Source organism: Rattus norvegicus, chromosome 16, assembly GCF_021556685.1.
Source record: "Rattus norvegicus strain SHRSP/BbbUtx chromosome 16, alternate assembly SHRSP_T2T, whole genome shotgun sequence".
NCBI classification, from domain to species: domain Eukaryota; kingdom Metazoa; phylum Chordata; class Mammalia; order Rodentia; family Muridae; genus Rattus; species Rattus norvegicus.
Genome location: NC_141549.1, coordinates 49,976,555 through 49,995,228, shown reverse-complemented (window position 1 = coordinate 49,995,228; position 18,674 = coordinate 49,976,555). Strand labels below are relative to the sequence as shown.

The 18,674-nt window shown below is 36.7% G+C and overlaps 1 protein-coding gene and 1 long non-coding RNA gene across 2 annotated transcripts in view; one reads left to right on the top strand and one right to left on the bottom strand.

Moving 5' to 3' along the window:
• Positions 1–18,674, bottom strand: part of Erich1 (glutamate-rich 1) — a gene marked incomplete at its 5' end in the record, with an annotated part of 52,793,804 nt that overhangs the window by 33,669,135 nt on the left and 19,105,995 nt on the right.
• Positions 1–18,674, top strand: part of LOC120097405 (uncharacterized) — a 70,285-nt gene that overhangs the window by 47,398 nt on the left and 4,213 nt on the right. The window contains exons 2-4 of one of the 2 annotated variants that reach the window (XR_015639888.1): positions 811–1,014; positions 5,266–5,416; positions 11,428–11,597. This is a non-coding gene — a long non-coding RNA (uncharacterized LOC120097405). Of the gene's footprint in view, positions 1–810; positions 1,015–5,265; positions 5,417–11,427; positions 11,598–18,674 lie in introns of those variants that run through there. The other variant, XR_015639889.1, reaches the window with a different exon arrangement.

Genomic DNA, 18,674 nt, shown 5'->3' with positions numbered 1-18,674 from the left:
TTCTGACATTTTGCACTAATGAACATGCTATTCAAAAACATTAAGTAAGAAAGAAAGTTGAAAGGAGAAGGTGTGTCACTGGACTTACTGTGCATATCAGTTCAGGATGGAGGATACATATGTAACCAATGCAACCACTTCAAAAGTATTAATACTGGTTATCCCTTGGTATAAAACTTACCAATATGTTCCTCTGGGTTTTGCTTGTTATGTTCTGTATCAACTTTCTAAAATGACTTGAGATAATTTTAGTCCCATACTAATTGTTACAGCTTCATCCTAACAGGAACAGACAACCCCAATTAAGAAGAAAAGTACATTTAAAATTGTGACTATTAAGCAAAAGCAATGATAAAAAGAAATGTATAAGATGATACACTTTTAGACCATTTGATTGCTTTTTCAATTATGTGTAAGTAATTCTTTATAAAAATCTTCATATAGAACAATGAGTCTTTTGACATCAGGGTTTAAAAGTTTCTTTAATGTAGATATTCAAAGAAAATATCATCATTATCTTATAATAAGGGAATCAACTTACTTTTAAATGGTTATTTATCTAAAAGAGTTCTATAGTGCTCTTTACAGACAATTCACAAAAGGCCAAGAGGGAATGATTTAGATATCTATAATTTGAAGCATATATTTCAAACATTAAAGGGGAATGAAAGTAACTTCATAGAGGTTGGTTTCAAACCATCCACGTGTGCAGTAAGTCAAAATCATGCACTGTCTATTTTAGATAAGATGACTAGTTATCTATGTGTGCTCAGATTGAATTTGGGTCTAAAGTCTTTTGTTCACTTCTAGTTGCAGACAGGAAGTGGGGAGCCTCATGCACACAGCTGCGGAATGAAACAGAAGCAGCAGGGGAAGAGAGCTGCCGCAATTGCTCATCGGCTCTAGACTGAAATATGTGAAGGGAGGCTTTCCCACCTTCAAATCAAACCTGGAATCAACAGAGTTCTCATCCCCACTTGAAATTCCTTCTCTAAACACAGCCTTTCTCGTTGAGTAGGTTCTTTATCTTGTGTTTTTTAAAGTTACTCTTTACCATCCTGAGGAGCTTTTTATTGTTTGCTGCTCAGTCTTAATGAACTTCTCTCTGCAGTAGACAGTATCCATCCTGAAGAGCAATACATCCCTTAAGGACTGGCTGCAAATCAAAGGACAATACTGCAGAGGGGGAACTTCTGGCATCCACTTCACACTTGTCCTGGATTATTTTAGACTCGATGACCCACTGGCACTGTGTAGGTCTCACTTTGTAGTGATACAGTTGGCATGAAAATCCCATTTGGACATGCACAGATTCATTTATATGATTTACTCTGAGCTCGAAGTCTGTATTTTGTTTTCTACTGTGGGCTACTGACACGAGGGAAAAAGGTAGATTGCAGGGCTCACAGAAATATAGACAGTATAAAGCCAGAGAGAAAAAGAGATAAAGAGGTACAGGCAGGGAAAGGGATGAAAAGGAAGACAGATATCAGAGTATGGCCTGCTCATTAAGACTGACTGCATACTCTTTGCCAACCTATGGAGCAACAAATTCTCACTTAAGTATTTTTCTCTTGTTAGCTTAATAGATTGTTTACAACTTCAAGGTTGTAATTTTTCTAAAACATGTTTCGTCATTAAATTGATGTTTTACCTTTTAATATATGTACCACTTAATATATTAAATTTAAAGAGAAACTACATAAGTTAGAATGTTGTGTGTGTAAATGTGTGTGAATTATTTTGCACATTGACTATATAATATTATTTGTAAATATATTGATATAAAATTATTTTGTCCACTTCTATGAAAGAATGGACTAAAAGACAACCTATTTTACTTGTGAAGAAATGCACTTTGTAAAATGGTAGAGTTGGAGGCCCACAATAAACCAGAGACACCAGCCCATTGAACATACTATTATAAGTAAGATATATTTATTTACAATGAAATATTAGGATGTAACCTTAGATTTCAATGTACTCTGTTTGTCTGTATCTTTTGGCTAAACAGTCTACATCCAATATTTCTTGATGTAAGACACTAGGCATCTTTTGTCTAGTTAAATCTTTTGATTTAACTTTTTAATATATGTGGATTCTTTCAAGATTAACAAGATTGCAAATGACAAGAAAGCAACTCCCTAGAAAATGATCAAATTCATACACAATGTGCAAAACCGAGTTACTATTAGAAAATCCTGTCTTTGCTAAGGTAGAAAGATAGAGTAACAATCCCCAAACTTCCAAAAATTTTCCTTGATACAACAGGTTGCACAATGAATTCTCATTGGAATAGTTTTTCTTCCTTGGCTTGCTTGGCTTGCTGGCGAGTGTACATTAAGCCTACACTGGATGTTGACGGGGCACTGTTCCTCTCACTGTAGTTTATAACCCTGTCCTTCATGGCTTTCCCTCTCAAGTTCTCAATAACAAGGCATGTTATTAATGTCACAAACTTTATTTTTGAAATAATTGTATGACTGTAAGATACTACAGATGACATTTAATGTTACTAACACTTTTAATGATACACACCGATATTTTAAGCCATTGTCTGTAGCTTAAAAAGTTTTGTTTTTTTCTGTATAATTAACCTTAGCTTCCAAATCTAATTCTCGGGAAACTTTAGGTCTATGGACACTATATTTTTGTACTACTAGAACCATCCATTTTTAAAAAGTATTTGGGGTTCATAGGTGTTGCTGTCACATCTATTTCTTACTTCAAGAAACATGGTAGCACGTCTGCAGAAGGATCAACAGATATCAGACCTTCAATAGCATCTTGTCCTGAAATATTCAAGTAGCATTCAATAATTTTTATTAAATACAATATAGGGTCTATATAAAATAAAATTATTAAAACAGTGCTAATTAAACACTTCTTGACTAATTATTACAATACTGGAACTAATTTGGAATCCCAATTAAAATAGTAATTGCATTTATAGTTACTTCTATTCAAAACAATTTAATCAATTCAGTAATAATTTGAGAAATAGCAAATGTTATATCTTAAAAAGGCGTTAAAATAGAAATACAATTATTCCTTTTGAGAAGAAAAAGGAACATTTACTGATCATGCATTTACCTAAAGGAAGTAATCTGCATTGCTTAATATATTTTAAAAATAATATTTCCCATGCCACTGTAATAATGATTTACGAATACAGCCTGAAACGTGTGAAGGCCTCTGTAGAGCGTCAAGTACACTGTGCATCTTTTCACCATAACCTCTGCTTGTCGCGAGTGAATTAAAATTCTCTTACATCCGCAAATCAGTTTAGCTGCCTCACTTCTTATTTGATTCAATGAAGAATGCCGGGCTTCTCTGCAGACCCATAATATGTTTGACGAGGACTTTGCATAATAAATGAAAAAGAGTTTATTACTTGTGATTTATTCAGTAGAGGAACCATTGCACTTAAATAATGCAATTAAAGGTTAGAAGGGAGCAATTTTCTGTGAACTCTTTATGGTGGCTCTCGGTAGGAGATTTAAATCATCAAATGCTTCAACAGTAACTGTTTGGACACTTATCACTCATTTATTATTCTTTCCTTCAGCAATCTGCTAGGACTTTATCCAAGAATTTTATTATGCATACTACACACCCAAAGGAAGGCCTTTGCTTACAGAACAATGCTATTTGTGAAAAGGAAAGGATTGACCAAAAAGTTAAAAGCAATATTCATCGTTTTACTCTCCTTACTTATTGCAGGCTTACTCTAGAAAATTTTGGTGAGAACCTTAGGAAGGTAGGAATGAATGATTATCATTTCATGGAAGTTTATAGAAATAAGTGAAGACATTATAATAAATATTTGAGAATATGTAGGTGGTAGTATCAAAAATATATTAGGAGCAGATTGCCAGATTTTATAAAACTTTAGCTTTGAATTGAACCAACAGTGTTGAGTGGAGAATCAGAGGTTCACACAATTTACATTAAGAAACAATGAATGATAAAAAATAGTGATGACAACGAACCTTAAAGTGGCAGAACCCTGACTTTTTTCCTTTCCTGTAGCTTTACGTTGCAAGCTTTCTAAAGTAATAAAGTACACTAAGCCATCAGAGGAGTGAGCATTGTAAGATGTACCCAGATGCCCACTACTGATTAAAGACAAATTTGCTTTAATCATGTGTCTGTGCTTTTCAGTATTTCTTTTCTGAACAATAGGCAGTGTCTCCTGACCAGAAAACAAACATGAAAAGCTCCTCTACACTCTGTAGAAGAGGATATTTCCTGAGTGGCAGTTTTGATATTTCATGTATAGTCATTATTTGTCCTAAGAATATTTGATTTTCTGCCAGCCAAGATAGAGTCATGGAAAGAAATCAAAGTCTTAAATGCTGTATTTTAAAAATAACTTCAGAGTGAAGTAGAACAACAGACTGTGGTACGACGTACAGCAGCTTAAAATTCAAATTCCTGGCAAGTCTGGGTCCTGGTACGTACTTGCCATTGGTGTGGCTGTGTCGATATTCTTTACACACAGTACTAATTGAGGGCATGTGATTCACTTTAAACACAATTTTCAAGTTCAAATGGACAGATGTTTAAAAAGTCACCGAGAATCATTAGGAAGTCACTTAATTATTTTTCCCAATTTATTCAGATTGTTAAAAATCATTATGTATTATGAGATCTGAAGAAAGTATTCAGGTCAGAAGAGACGGCAACTGATTGCTTTCTTTGTATAGTACCAACAGCTATATTTCATTTAATTACATTGAAGCAAAACAACAATTTTAAGAGCATTGTGATTTTACCATGAGTTACAAGGTAAACTATTATTCCAGATAATAGTACCTAAAATTCTTGTTTTCAAGGAAATTACTTCCGTTTTACGTTTCTTTGATTCATATACATGAAATTTAAGATAAAATCTCAGGTCTGCTGTAAATCATGAACTTGGATCTGTGTGATGCTTATGTTTATAACTCTAGCACCCATAAGCTGAAGCTGAAGACTTCTAGTTAATACTAGATTGTGCTTCGGAGACAGTTCTTGGCTCAATGAGAGAAAAAAGGAAACAAAAGGGTAATATGGTGTTTGTGTTGTATCTCACAATACATCTTATGATCCGGTATTTATTATTTGATTCTTTTATAATACTGAATTTATAAGTGTAATATACGGTGATTCAAGCTGAAATGATAAAACTTTTGCCTAGATTGTGTAATTTGCATCATTATAATTTGTAAATTGAGGTTCTGATACTAATGTCTTGTTCCACAATTGGTTCTTGATTGCCAGTAAAGAAAGCCCGGGAGCTAATTGCTAGGTAGAAGATACAGGAAGGACTTCCTGTCCCAGGAGGAAAAGGTAGATGCAAGGAAGGAGAACGGGCCTTTCTGCATTACTTTGGAGGAAGAACTCAACCGTGTGTCTCTGCCCTCCACTACAGGTAGGTGGCCTGTATGTTTGGCAGGGGTTAGGTGGGGCTAGCCACTAAGTTTAGGGTGAGTAGAGGGACAGAGATAATAAATTGCAAAGGGGCATGCCTTTCCATGAGGGAGAAATCTGCATCCAGGAGTTGTGCCAAGAAGGCAAATTATAAAGAATTAACTGTGCATGTGTCTTTTATCCGCAGATTCAAAAGTCTTTGGAGTGGGCTGGCAGGGTTATCACTTCCCTGAGTTAGGCCAGGTCCAACAAAAGGGAATCTGGGAGGGGCCAGAGCATGGTCAACACCTTGGGTGATTGGTAGTGTTTTAAAACTACAAGCAACAGTAACTAAATCCTAAATATAGCACGCATCATTTAAAACCGTGTCTACAGCTATTTCCTCAATATCAGTTCTTGATATTTGGCTGTTTGGTCATAGGATCAATGTTATTACAAAAGTGACCCATGACAGCTAGAGAAAAATCAATCATTGAGTAATACTATTATCTGAACAATATCTGCTTATGCAGAATATAAGTTAGAAGAACAACAACTACAAAAGACACTCAGGAGAGGTGTTACCCAACAGGTTTAAACAAAAAAGGAAGGCTGACATCTTCAAACCAGGTTTGCTCTATCTTTTTATATAATGTATGTCCGGGTTCCTGACCATCTACCGTGACCATCTATAAAAAAAAAACTACAGTCAGCTATTTTCAAATTCTTATTTTTATATCTTAACTATGCATGTATGTGTGTGGGTATGCGCACATATGAATATAAGTATCCCCCAGAGTTAGGAGGGCCTGCTACTGAGGATGTAACAGGCAGTTCTGACCCACCCATCCTCGTAGCTGCTGAGAACTGAACTGTGTTGACTGATGGATCTGTTTGCACGTTTTGCTGCTCAGTCATGTCTCCGGGCTTCAGCTATTTCTATGTATTGACCATAAGGAAGAAGTAGGAGGAAACATGGCATAAAGAAAATGCTACTTCCCAAGTCCATTCAACAATGATCTTGGAAATTGAGGAGAATGAGATCTCTATTCACTGGGTTGAACGAACTAGCGATGGCGAGTAGCAATAAGTAGAGAGATGCTCTTCAAAGTTTCTCACACCTTGCACTTACAGCATTCAAGTTTAAGCCAAATTGAAGGGGAAAAGGAATAATAATCCTGGCTGTCTTTCCTATTAGAAAACAGCACCCAAGAATTATGTAACTCTCCAGGAGCATCCCTATTCTTTTGTTTTAAAGTTATCCTTCTCTCATATTCTGCATCCCAACTACATTTTCCATTCTCTTACTCCTCTTCCTACCCCAAACTCACCGTCCATTTTTTTTTCAGAATATGCACGCCTCCCAGGGATATCAAACAGCATAACCCCTCCTGTCATATCAAGGCTGGAGGAGGCAACCCAATTGAAGGAAAAGGGTCCAAAAATAGGCAAAGAGGCAGAGACAAACCCCTTGTTCCAATTGTCAGTTCCACAAGAAGACTAAGCTACACAACAGTAATGCATATGCAGAGGACCCATGCAGACCCATGAAGGTTTTGTGACCGTTGTGAGCCCTAGCATGTCTAAAGTGCCATTTCCAGTCTTATAAAACACAGGTCGTGCATACACTACATCGCTTTTATAGTTTGGAAAATGAGGTTGAGTTTGTAACAATAACAATGTTTAAAGTGCTTTCAACTCCTAAGTGCTGAGAGTTCCCACTGTACAGCAGCTCCTGTGATATTTCTGTGCCCAATTGACTTTTGATCATAAACAAACCATTATCGCACATACCTAGTAAAGTTACAGACACGTTAATTTACAGGAGTTTCTACAATATAAGAAACTGTTCTAAGCATCCACCCTAAAACAAATGGTGCCATCAAATTTTGCTAATTCTTCAGATTTATAAAGAAAACAACAGGGAGTGGGCACGGGAAACCTTAGGGTGATTTATTAATCCAGGTGCACACTTCATAGAGGAGCAGAGTCAGCCAAAACTAGGGAAGAAATGACTTCTTTGTGACAGTGTATGCAAGAAAATGAGAGAGAGAGAGAGAAAGAGAGAGAGAGAGAGAGAGGGAGAGAGAGACAAAGAGACAGAGCGACAGCGAGAGAGAGTGTTTAACATAAGAAATGAACTTTTTCGAGGTTTTGGGGCAGCATTGACAAACTTTTCACAACATCTTTTGCACAAGTCTTTATCATCGATTTTACTGGTTACTGGAACAACAACGCATTTGATGTCATCATGGCCCAACTAATAATACAATTAAAAATATTTAATATATATTTATATTAGAAGCTAGATAGTATTTGTTATACTTACTATTTTTGTCTCTGTGATTGTGTGTGTGTGAGAGTGTGTGTTTGTGTGTGTGTGCGCGTGTGGTGTTGTTCCTAGTAAAATTTCTATGACAAAAGGAGTTAAAAATATAGGTTCATTTTATTTTTAAATCCGACTATTTCTGTTTATGGAATTACTTTTTCTAACTTTGCATTCTTTTTGCTGTATTATGCCTTTGTAGTTAGATAATCACAATCAGAAAACATTTACCTAGTAGATATCAACGCCCTTTTTACTGAAAATGTAATACTCCACAACAAAGAAACTGGCAACGCCCATGTTCTAAAGGCGAGCTCCTTGGAGGATTGAGCCTGCCAATCCATGCAGTCAGATAGACTCCAGTTTACAAAATGCACGTCAGACCTGAAGACACCCCGTGGTTTCAGCCGACGCCTAGAGGCCAGCACATCTAAGTGATCACACTACCTCAGCCTTCGTTTCCCCCACAACCACGAATAAATACTAGTCAGTGTTATAAATATCATAGTAATACTGTTGGAAAGAAGGATACCCTCTACAACTGTGTGATCTCATTATTTTATTTATTACGGATTGTTGTGATATATCTGAAAAATTTCATGAAGACTCTATATGTGACATTTACTCTGTAGAATAGTTAAGCTAGCACCAGTCCCAATAGTTAACCTAGCACCACATTTGTTTTGGTAAATAACATATTTATATTAAAATAAAATGTTTTTTATTTATATCTATGCTCAGAAAACATAGCTCTCTGGCCTTAGTAATTATTTCAGTCAGTAACAACAACAACAACAACAACAACAACAACAACAACAACAACAACATGTTTTTCTTCATTGCCTGCTTAGTATCTGCTGAAGGACAAGTAAGTTTACTCCAAATTTTGCAGGTAAGATTAGTCTCTTTATAAATGGTAGACATCTATGTTTTCTGAATCGGTATATCATACTGATGAGGTTACACAATGAGATATTAACCAGGCTTATAACATAATTCTCAAAATGGCATTCAAATCAAATACAAATATGTTGTTGTCAATGCCAATGTCCTCCTTAAAACAGTTTTTAATTCCGTCAATATTACTCATTACATCAAATCAATAAAGAGAACTGCATCTTACGTCTGATGTCACAAGCTGTTGGCAGTTATGCCTATATTTTACAGCAGTTAGTTTTACCTTATAAATTGCATATCAAAACTTTGCTTAGAGGAAATTTCATTGTTGCTTTGTTTTAAATTTTTTTAACTTAACAAAAAAGAAACAAAATGACCCAAACTTCCAGAAGGAAGCCGCGGAGAATCTTTGAAGAATGAGCTAACATTCACCGGAATCTGTACAACGTTGGTTTGCTTTTGGGCTGGGTATGCCTAGTGGTATAGTGGTTGCTCAAAATGCACACAACACAAGGTTTTTATCCCAAATATTGCATACAAAAACAAAATAAAGCTCTACTTTCTGGAGATAACTTGAAATCTATTAACAGTAACTGTGTCCAATTTAACAAGTAAGAAATGGTGGGAAGGATGCAAAACAAAGGCTTGCCTTGCATCTTCATTGCATGGACCCTAACGTTTTCCTCTTGGTACCTTGGCTCTCCAGTGAGCCTGGCTGTTGAGGAACTTCCTCTTCCCCAGTAATACACATGTACCTGGAGGAGAGCGGCAGACCAGCAAGGTAGTCCTCAGGGAGAAGAAGGAAGATTGGGGGATTTTTCTGTTAAAGCTGCGCGCTTACAGAGATACGTGCTAAGCAAATTTGATGGTTTTGTGCTGTGACAGTGTTATCTCAGAATGAAGAAATGTGAGGGGGTGCTGCCCTTGGTCACTTCTGGAATTCTTCTTTGGAACAAGGTTTCAGAGCCATGTAGGAGCAACACACACACCACACCACACACACACACACACACACAGACACACACACAGACACACACACACACACACACACACACACACACACACACACACACACACACAAATTCCTGTTCATCAATCAGTCCTCACAGCAATAAGTGCTGTCCCTGGGTCTTGTCAACTTTGGCGAAAACGAATATAAAGCTGTGAATATCATTTGTTATTCATACTGGCTCGACAATATAGACCACATAGCAATTGGTGGTAAGCAAAGTTGCCAGTGAATTCATACCCAAACTGTTCAGCCTCCTCAGACCGCACGGAACCCCTAACATTTCAAATTTATAAATTTGTATTTTATAATTGTATGCATGGCATGAGTCATGACTTAAGCAAGAAAGCTAGAAGTGTTCTTCCCAGTTTTAAAATGAAAAAAATCTTACAATTTAAGGGGCTTTTTTTCCCCTCAAGACGTTTTGATGTGAGAATTAGCAGTAATTATCTGCAACTCCGTAATCTCACCAAATGGGGGCACATGCACCATGTCTCTTCAGACAGAGACTGTGGTGAGCTTCAGTTTCAGGAAGCAGCTGCTTGCTTGTTACACAATCAAATATTAAATGAGTATCAGACTAATAAGTGTTTGAACTACTCTGAAATTTCACCATCAAAATCTACCTGTCTTAATTTAAATGCTCGTGGCTTGCGGTTATCATTGTTTGAATTTTAAAACATGCTGAAAAATTTTCCGGAACAGAGTATCTTCTGTGTTAGGAAGAACACAAGTATAGTCTTTTTTTGGCATAGTAATGAACTTGAAAAATTAATATTTTTCACTTTGTATCATAACGACCTGTATGTCTTCCATTATTGGATGATCATTCATTCATCAAACATTTTCTCAATACTTACACTGTGTTATGTAGCAATGGCAATAAAACTGCAAATTAGACAAACACCACCACAAGAAAGTCGACTGGCTGAGTGACGTCAAGTTTGATAAGTCGCAGAATTTACAAGGGATGCTCTTCGGAAGCATCCCTGTCAGGCTGTGAAGGATGTTAGAAATGCCCTCCCTTAACTGCTTGCTTTTGCTTTCTACCCTGAATATAACGTCTGCTCTGGCCCTCAAAGTTCTCAGTGCCACTGAGGTGAGCTGGTCTACTTACACATGAGGTTTTTACACTTCTATTTTACATGTGCTTGTCTACATTTCGTTAAGTTAGTAATGAAATTATATAACCTGACAGGTTCTCTTTGTTACTCTTGACACAGTAATGTATCATGTTCACACTTCTTTTCATACCTAAGGTGAACTCCCTGAGCAAGGGCTGTTGACTTGTCTCCCAGAGAGGAAACGAGAATGTTAATAATGTGCCAAAGATCAAAGATTTCAGAAATCACCATCATCTTTCACATGCTGCTTATTTAAAAAATGATATCGTACTAAAAACTGAACAAAATAAACTTTGGGAATACAAACATAGGAAAATGGATATACAGGCTAAGGTATAACATGTTCTAAGAGGTTGACTATCACAAGTTGCAATAGACTTTTTGTTCGATTCAATGTTGCATTTGAAGTACTGTACTTATAACAGGCATGGTACAGCGGTTTGCATTTGAACCAACTTGACATATTCTTTCTATTATGATACAAAATTGATACTCCACTGAGGGATTTTTCATTAGGGTCAGGGATGTAACATACTGTCCCACTAGTAATTTGGATTTCTTGAAATTGTAGCCAAGATAATCAGTTCAGTGTCCAGGGGTTGAGGCATCCTGGTTGTACATTCTACCACACTGCATAATCCAACTTCCTTCTCTGTTTTGTTTTTAATAATAATCAGGTGCCTCGTATGGAATCTACAAGAGTTTGGAAGATCAAGATCCATCAAAGCCTGGTGTTTAAATACCCTGGTCTCCACGTGTCAGTACTGGATAATAATGGGGAAGGGCCCATCAACTACTTCATTTGTTTTTATTTTCTACCCATGAAGTAAATGGTTTTGATTTGTGACATCCTGTCACTTTAGTGTGCTACCTCATCCCTCTGGAAGAACCGCTGACAATCAGTCAGTAACTTCTAAACCACTCACTGAAGCAAAATTAATCTATGTTTTTCTTATGAGGGTAGTTATTACCTCACGTGTTTATTGTGGTGCTGGATAGTTAGTATAGATTCTGTTGTCTGGTGAATTGGTTTAAAGTGTCCTTTAACCATTGTCAATGTTGAGAACTGCAATGTGGTATGGCTGTAATAATAGTTTTGGAGACTGCAGATGTGGATTTGGGCAGGTTATCTAGTGTCTTGGTGTGGGCATTTGCATTGGTACCTCATGCGTTGTTTCCTCGGAATTACTTACTGCCCTAACATTAAGGACTGTCTGTGAAGACAAACCGAGGAGTTCTACAGCCCACAGGGAGCAGTCAGTGGAAGCTAAAGGACTCCTAGAACTTTTGGCCTCCATCTTAACATCTGCTTCACTCAAGAAGGTGCACAGATCTGAAAGTTACTGAGGGACGGTCAGCACATATCTGTGGTCGACCGTGTTGGCTATGCCTGTGCTTTCATTAGGGCAGTTCTTAGTGTTTTTTATTGGTTAGTTTATTTATTTACAGTTTAAATGTCCCCTTTCCTGGGTCACCCCTTCACAAATACTCCATCCTGTTATCCTTCCCCTTTGCCTCGAAGAAGGTGCTTAAATAAAGCCATGATATTCAATCTAAATAATAATAAAATAATCATTTTGTATATTGTCAGTGGCCTCTAGAAACCTTGGATTAACCAATCACAAAGACCTTTAATAATGAGCCAGTAATGCCAATAGCAGCGAGAGCCCTTTGAGAGAGGCTTAGAAAGGACAACACCACATTTTGACAGGCAAGACGCACACTGAAGAAATTCAATCTGTGAGTTTCAGACTAAGACATGCTGAATTTATTCATATACGTGCGTGCACACACACACACTTACGCACACACACACAGGCACACACACGCACAAGTCATAGCACAATTTATTGCTCTGATAAATAACCATCTTCTAATTCTTCTGTGGCTTTTGCATGTTCAAAGTCTCAAAGCTCTTACGTTTCTCATGGCTCCCCTTGGATCATGACTTCACATTTTCCAAGATAAAGTTGGTTTCTAGTTGTTATCATTACCTACGTTAGAACTTAGAGATTTTTTTATTCTTGATTTAAGCTATCCTTAAAATAACCAATATCTGATTTATTTCTTTATATCATCAATAAATAGATGAAATTATTTTATTTTGTGCTCTTCTCATTATACTGCTTACCTTTTTATCTGCCTTGGTAACAGGGTTTATTGTGACTCAGGTTTTAAGAAAATGCCTGAGCGAATAAAACCAAGTGACATGGCAGCGGTGGTTTATAAAAAACAATTTCTTTTTAATGCAGCTGGAAAATTGCTAAGACATACACAGTTTGGAGGTACTGTCTTTTGACAAATTTTGGTGAGCTGACTAGAAAGCCATAAAGAACATTTTTCTCCGTGAAGCTATGGTCTCTGTCTCTAAATCATTCTGTATGTCAAGATAAGCTTATCTATATATCACTAAACTTCTCTGAAATACAGCTAAGTCAGAGAAAGAATGCTATCTTAATGCATTGTGCTATAATTAATCACACCCAGTGCACAGATAAAGATTCTTTCAGAAAACAACAAAAGAGAAAAATAAAGGGGGCCAGGGTACAGTAATAGATTAGTACACTGAAGGAGTTGAGAGTCTTCGCTTCTCTGATGTTGCTTAATCTAGAAGCCTGGAGGATGCCACTGTAATCACTAAAGGAATTTTATTCTTCCTGCCCAAGCTCTTTCTCCCGGCAAAACAATTAGGTGATTAAAGAGGTTTACACAGTGCATCGCTGTGGTCTAATAAGGATTTGCACTTGACATTACCAGTAAATGAAATTCACAAGGGAAAATCTGACTCATATGGGCTTTTATACAAAGGCAAAACAATCAGTCAATCACTGAGGGGGAGGGGCATGGCAGGGATCTTGCTAACAGATGTTGAGGGTTGAGAAACAAAATGTCCCAAGTAATGTTTTTTTTCTATTTTCTTTCTTCCTTTCTTTCTTCCTTCCTTCCTTTCTTTCTTTCTTTTCTTCTTTTTCTCTTCTTTTTCTTTCCTTCTTTTTTGTGAGGTGTGTGTGTATCTATTTTCTACAATAGTAGTTTGCAAAACGCATATATTATTATTAAAAAAACTAAAAAGGGGAGAAAGGAATAAAAGAAAATACAGGAAGAAAAATGAAAGAAAATCAGAGAAGAAAGGCATCAACCTGCTTTCCGGGATCCTTTCTGGTACCCACAGGAGCAGCAGAGTGCAGCACGAGAGCTACTATATAAAAATATTTCTTTGCCACTCAAGAAAATGATAAGCACTTATCATGATGGGAATTGAAGATATTCTATATCTTAAAACTGTATAAATAGCATCTGACTGCGGATGCAAATCTACATATAAGGTGCAGTATCATCTTAACTCTTGCAGACATTGTTTCAAAATAGCTTCTCATATTCCAGTAAATTACATATTGTGTATGTTAACATTACCCTTTCTTTTGTACTGCAGTCCTAGAAATATCTATAAACAATAATATATCTACATGGTTTCAGTTGTATTTTAAGTCAATGAATACTGTCGCTCTAGAAGCATCTATAAACAACAATATATCTGTATGTTTTTGGTTGTATTTTAAGTCAATGAAGGGCCTGATGGTGTTTAATTAAACTAACAAAAATTGATATCATGGTTACCAAAGACAAGTTCTCATATACTTATAACTGATAGATTGATGCCTGTCTCTTGGTTCTTACATTCTTTCTCATTTCTAAATATTTCTCATATTAAACAGGTAAAATTCCACATGTATTCCCCCACAATATCTCTTAGACAAACTGAGAACTTTCCAATGTTCCTTTCATTCCTCAGCACGTGCCTCATTACTTAACCTGCCATTTGTGTTCTTAGTTCCCTTCAAATTGATATCTCACGCACTGGCATCCGGCCTGTCCTATGAGTATGCTGAAACAGACATGCTTCTAGTGTGCAACTAATTACGAGTTAAAGGAGCTCTTCACAGATTTTCTGAACTTCCTTCGTGCACTGATTCCATTGCAGGTACAGTAGAGTTAGGTGTGCAAAGTCCAGTAATGCTATAAAAAATGCCATTAAAAGTGACAGGACCGAAGAATGGCAGTGTACTATGGAAACTTTTTAAGAATGGAAGCAGGGTTCACGGGGGTCCTGCATTGTTAGGGTCCTTCTGCTGGGCCTCAGATCTCTTAGTTTGATCTTTAAGCCAACCAGAAACAGAGTCATTCAAATGAGTGTTAGTATGTGAGGATCATTGGGAGCAACTTTGAATATTGTTCTGCCCACCTGCCTGGTGGACATCAGAGGCACAGGGCCATTGGTGAATGGCAGCCCACGTTGTGGGAAAGTCAGAGTTTCAGGGAGGGCATGTGGTTGTGTAATCAGTACAGGAATAGAGCTGCTCCAGAGCCGAGACAGTCGGGGTGTGGAGTTGCGTCAGCTTCATTCTTTAAAAGAGGATTTGAAAAATAGTGTGGAAAGTTCAAAAATGGACAGGTATCATTGAGGAAATAGCTAGTGTGACCAAAGTAGCTAAAGATCCTTGCTACAGGTTCTCCATCTGGGAGATGGAGCAAATTATGACAGCCATCGCACAGAGCTTGTTTGAAAATCGAGAAAATAAAAACTATGAATCATACCAGCCAGCAATATGTTGCCCTAAGCACATGACTACCACCATTTACTCAAGTGCAATGAAGACAAGGAAGTGAAGTAAACAGTTCCACTCTCCACAAAACAAAAATAACAAGACATTCCCTTGGAGTTTTTACGGGCAGGATTTTTAGGCTTTCATAAAATAATGTACGCAAAATTTTGGATGTCGTATATTCTATCCTCGTACTGGGAAAAAAAAGAGGGTTCGTTTGAGAGGAATCGGAGAATAAGGTAAAACATTACTTCAAAAAGGATTCTGTTCCATAAAAGATTAAATCAAAAGGGAGCTAGCATGCACTTCCTTTTAAAGAGATACTTAAATTGTCTTCAAAGGTTTTAGCACATATAAAGGTAGAAAGAACAATAAAACCGTGTGCACTCATCACCCAGCATGAATAATAAATCACTCGTGGCCAATCTTGTTTTCTTTCACTTAAATCCTTTCCTGCTTCCCTCTAGATGACTTGCGGTATCCATATTTAAATGAAAGGCTTTAGAAATACACACTCCGCCATGAAAACACCATTATTGAGTAATGCTAACAAATATTCAGAAATTTAGATTTATTTTTCTAAGAAGAGAAGTGACTTTTTGCTTACTTAGCTATTGCTGCAGTCTAGTCTTATGGTCATTGGTACATGGCAATGCAAAAGAACAGAGCCCGGAAGAACACGGTGTATACATGAAAAGATGACAATTAATTAAACATGTCATAGAGGCACGTAGTCTGGTGGTGATGATGTGACTGAGAATGGGCAAAGGCAGAGAGGAGACCATACAAGTGTGTAGCAAAAGAGGACGGCACGCACAGCTGGTCTGCAGGTTGACTGGTGGTCCCTGCAGGAGTATGTCAGCAATGGGAGGAAGAATCCCTAATTAGAAGTTGCTAGTGTGTGGTTGAAAAGAATCAGTAATTAGTAAGAATTTTTTTTATTGTTTTGAAACAATAACTCAGATGTTTTTACTGTCTTGGAGAAAAGCGATCAACACCACCATGGCTTTCATATTGCATAACGTTTTAGTGAGAAATTATCTGGAATAAAGTGCCATTGCAGAACATGGAGAATGAATAGAGACAAGGGTATTAATAGATGTGCATAGAAACACAATTAAAAAGAAATGAACTTGAATCCTGGCATTCTTTCTTCCTGTATAGCATGGGATAGATAACATGGGGCCAAATGGTTTTCCTTAGTGAATCCCAGTTTCCTCAACAAAAATAGTTTAAGGGAAATGGATATTTTTAAAGGATTCTTTGAGACATGATTGTGAGAAATGAAAGGAACCAGAATGAGATCTTAGATCAGTGCCCGCTCCATGGAGTCAATAAAGGACATTGAACAGCCACAAGTTAAGAGTCCCCAGTCCAAGTGGAAATTGTTGGATTGCTAATGGTATTTTCTAATTCTTACATTGTCTCACTGTCTGGACACAATTTCAGAGAAATGTGAACAGGAGCACGGACTGGGATGGAACAAATGGCACTCACACAGTTCAAGATGAAAATAAGACTCAGAAGAAATAACATAGCTGTAGACAGACAGTAGAGATATAAGTATTTGCATTTGCTATTTAACCCCAGATATTTACGCCAAAATAGTCTAATGAATTTCTATAGTTTATTAATACTTTATGTATACAAAACTAAACCCAATCATAAGCACCTACAGAAATGAATGCTGTTGTGATCACTATTTGAATAAAATTCTGAAAGTGATACTTGACTATGATCCATCCCCAGTACAGTAAGAAGAGTCAAATTTCTTTAGTTAAAAGTTGTCTCCAAATGACTTACTTACACTGAAATGTCCACAAAGAGATGGGAAAGAACAATTTGTTGAGCATCTTTTTTAATTTTGCTAACATGTTTTTTGAAATTATCATTTTATTATATTTCCCACTCCATACTCTCCATGATGCCCCTCCGTACACTCCTTCAAACACATGACCTCTTTTTCACTCATTGTTATTACATGGATATATTTTTATATACATATATGTTCCTAAGTATAACATGTGCTGTCTGTATGATTCAGACTTGCACATGGGAAAGATGACCTGAGCCAAGGAAGACTGGAGTATTTGTTGTCCAGTGTCCAAGGTCATCCCAGAAAATATTTTTTTAAAGGAAGGAAAGCAGTAATTTAACTTCCAATTGTCACATTGAGTAAAATATTACATTTTTTCCAACAAAATTTTACAATCCTGCAGAGTTTACATAGTGATCCTACCACAATATTGGAAAGCTAGGACAAAGTAAGAAATGTGTGCCTGCAGGATCATATCTGATAGCCATTTCCTCTTAGCTTACGATGTCATTCTTAGTTAGAATGCATTTAATTTTTAAAAGATCGGGAAAAATGGCTCACACAAGATGATGTGTTTTGCAGATGCTCTACTTATAATCTGCTAAGCTTTGAGAGCCCATTGAAAAGAAAATCTATTGAACATGCCTTGATAGTTCATTAAAGCGCCAAGGCTGTCCAAGGATCTATTCCTATCATAGCACTTAGGATATCAAGCAGTGGAAAAAGAAAAATGCAGTGACCTTGAAAATCCTCCAACAAATTGGGTCTATAAACTTTGATGTCTCCCTCATGCAGATCGCAATGCTTTTCTTACCTTTCTTTATTTTTAATATATGGCTCACGTTCAAGAACAAAATGTAAAATGGCTGTTTTATCAAGTGTCTGAAGGGAGAGAGATTGAATCCCACGATGAAAAAAAGTTCAATATCATGCACATGGACTAATATTAATGACTAATTTTATGCAAAATGACATGCCAAATTAATTACTGATGAGCTATTTTAGTGGAAATGTGCCAGGATTCAAATTGTTTTGGGCAGAGTGGCTCAGTAATAAATATTTAACACACTGTGGGATATTTTGGTTGCCCTGGTCAGCCGTTCGTTTCCTTTGATCCCTAGAAACTAATTTTTGGTGCAGTCAACTGTAACTGATTGCAGACAGCCTTATTTTTTTTTAAACCGGGTACCTAATGTACATTTTCCCATTTTCTTTTCATCTGATTGTGCCTCTGTCCCAGAAAGCAGCAAGGCTGGCTCCTGATGCTTTCCCATGGCCTATCGGCTAATCATTTAACACTTCAGATTTTAATCTAATCTACTTGATTTCTCTCACTCTTTTTTTAGGTAAGATGTTTTTATAGAGAAAAATCACTTCAGATCTAGATTTAAAGCAGTGCTACCATATTGCTTTCATTTTCCCTACAAAAATAATTGGTTTCTGTTAAATATAAAAAATTACAGACTAGAGACTTGATTTTTTTTCTTGAAGTTCTTTTTTTCTA